Below are 210 nucleotides of genomic sequence, written 5' to 3' on the forward strand. Positions count from 1 at the left end.
CGCGGAGAGATATAACAACACTGCGACAGTAATTTGGCTTATATTCACAACTATAGCTACACGAATTCCACGTTACTCACTGATAACGTGGTTTTTTAATGGTGAAAAAATTTTTGAAATCCACTCAGTAATTTTTGATGTATTTCAATACATACAAAATACAAATCTTTCCTCTTTATAACATTAGTGTAGATTTAGATTATTATGGCC

Source organism: Papilio polytes, unplaced genomic scaffold (genome assembly GCF_000836215.1).
Source record: "Papilio polytes unplaced genomic scaffold, Ppol_1.0 DF822289.1, whole genome shotgun sequence".
NCBI lineage: Eukaryota > Metazoa > Arthropoda > Insecta > Lepidoptera > Papilionidae > Papilio > Papilio polytes.